The following is a 2,436-nucleotide window of genomic DNA, read 5'->3' as shown; positions in this document are numbered from 1 at the left end:
GCTGGTATTTTGGAAGTCGCGAGTTCAAACGACCCAATGGGAATAATACTTTTTTTTTTTTGCCATACAATCTTCCTAATACTATTATGTAGGTTTGTGTGTGTGTTTTTTTATTCATTCTTTGGTTTTATAGATGACATACATATTGACTCCTTTTACCGGTCCTTAATTAGGCTCTGGGGAAGCAATGGTGGTGGTGGTGGTGGTGGTGCATTTAAAACTAAACCAAAAATCACCAGTTCTGGACGCGTCAAATATCATATCCGCTTAATGTGTCTACAACCTAATTACTTAAAACTACACTATTTAATTCATTCATATCATGTGCATATTGGTCATTATGCTCATACAACCGACATCAAAATTTATTTTCATTATTAGAATCATACATTTCATCAAGTAATACAGATACAAAGAGATTTTCTTTCTGAGAAGACCGTTAGTATTGGCTTGCAGGCAGGCAGGCAGGCAGGCATTTGAGGGTTATTATTTCGCCTGTTGATTGGGGGGAGGGTTGATGTGTTAGGGGGTTTTCGGTTAGATGTGGTGGTGGTGATTGGTGGTGATTGGTGGTGATTGGTGGTGATTGGTGGTGATTGGTGGTGGTGGTGGTGGTGGTAGTAGGTGGGAGTTGGGGGGGGGGGGGGGGGGGGGGGAGGGAAGGGGAGGGGAATGATGGTCTGTGGATTCGTTCTCCGTACCCTTTACATATAAGCAAAAATATGCCTTCTTGTGGGTATAGAAACATTAACACAAATTATATCAGTAACTGATATTGTAGCCTTTTAAACAGAAAAGATTTGTACATACAAATACTTTTTAATTATCATTTATTTGTGGAAATGGCATTTACGTCATTAAATTGATACCTCAGCATCAAGCTTGTGTCCTGCAGCAGTGGTCCAGTGGTAAAGTGTATATAAGTGATGCGTATTCTTGGAGTTGCGAGTTCAAACCCGGATTAAGCTATATATATATACAACATGTTTTGTTTTGGTTGTTTGTTTTTGTATAAAGCCTCACACAATATCTATATTAAGCGAGTTTGTTTTAAACATGACATACATATTAATTCATTTTACCAGGCCTTATTCCACACAACTCCGTGAATTTCCCGTGGAGCCAGCCATTCAAACAAAAACAAACGAAACAAAACAAAACAAAACAAAAAACATTATTGCCAACAGCATTTGGTGTTCCCAGGCGGTCACCCATCCAAGTACTAACCAAACCCAACGTTGCTTAACTTCGCTGATCGGACGAGAAGCGGTGTTCTCAACGTGGTATGGCCGTTGGCATGAGACTGCCTACACATTGTGGCTAATAACCAACTCTTTTAAGTCATCGCGGCAGGATACGGACCTGCTTGTGGTGTCTTAATGGTAATTGTATCCTAACATATTTTTGTCTCCTTGGCATGGATATTTAACATCGTTTATTCAGTCTTGGGTTTATGTTCTTTCGCCATTTACAGACATTTTACATCTACCTACTTCCTCAGCCTGCCCTGCCAATTTCTAATGAATTTGTGGATTTTCTTTTGTAATACAAACATGTGTGTGCTCATCTGCTCTTCAGTTTTTATGATATTTGTCTCATCTGTCCTGCTTTATGATACTTTTACAAAGAACATGAACAAATGCTTCTATTTTAGAGAAGATATGGGATCCAGGTTTCGGAGCCGTAAAACCAACCGTCGTGATTGGTGGACGAGTTGCCAGGTTGCAGCTTCTGTACCGTGCCGGCACATAAATAGGTTCGGCTCAAGCGGCGGCAGCATCATTCCCCCGTGACTGTCTGAGCGTCTCTCATCACCTTGGTTATCTCATCATCATCATGGTAGAAGCAAAGCCTACCAAGAAGGCTGCGGCTGCTGCTGCTGTGGTGGCCACCACCAGGAAACCTCGCGTCCAGGTTGCTCACCCGAAAACTAGTCAAATGGTTCTAGCCGCGGTCGCAGCACTCAAAGACCGTAAGGGCTCGTCTCTACAAGCAATCAAGAAGTACGTTGTTGCCAACAACAAAGTCGAGGCTGCCAAGATCGCCATTTACATCCGAAGATTTCTCAAGAAAGCAGTGGCTGACGGCATTCTTGTTCAGACCAAGGGAAGTGGAGCTAGTGGATCATTCAAGCTGGCCGTAGCAGAGAAGAGGGCCGTTCTAACTCCCAAGAAAGCCACCACAACCAAGAAACCATCTACAGCAGCAAAGAAGGCCGTGGTAACTCCCAAGAAAGCCGCCACAAGCAACAAACCACCTACAGCCTTGAAAAAGAAAGCAGCAGCAGCAGCAGCTTGTTGTTGGGAACAAAAAGCCCAAAATAAAGAGAGCTTCAAAATCTCCCAAACCACCCAAGGCAAAGAAAGCTGTCAAGAAAACAACAAAGGCAAAATAAACGACGACATGCAAGCAGCATGAATACACATGACAATAAAC

The 2,436-nt window shown here is 42.6% G+C and overlaps 1 non-coding gene across 1 annotated transcript; it reads right to left on the bottom strand.

Annotated features, from left to right (window-relative positions):
- Window positions 1-1,178: 1,178 nt before the first annotated feature.
- On the bottom strand, window positions 1,179-1,297 carry LOC138360572 (5S ribosomal RNA). Its single transcript, XR_011226485.1, has one exon. It is a non-coding gene; the product is annotated as a 5S ribosomal RNA (ribosomal RNA).
- Between the last annotated feature and the right edge of the window lie 1,139 nt (window positions 1,298-2,436).

Source organism: Procambarus clarkii, unplaced genomic scaffold (assembly GCF_040958095.1).
Source record: "Procambarus clarkii isolate CNS0578487 unplaced genomic scaffold, FALCON_Pclarkii_2.0 HiC_scaffold_115, whole genome shotgun sequence".
Taxonomy (NCBI): Eukaryota; Metazoa; Arthropoda; class Malacostraca; order Decapoda; family Cambaridae; genus Procambarus; species Procambarus clarkii.
This window is presented reverse-complemented; position numbering and strand designations above follow the sequence as displayed.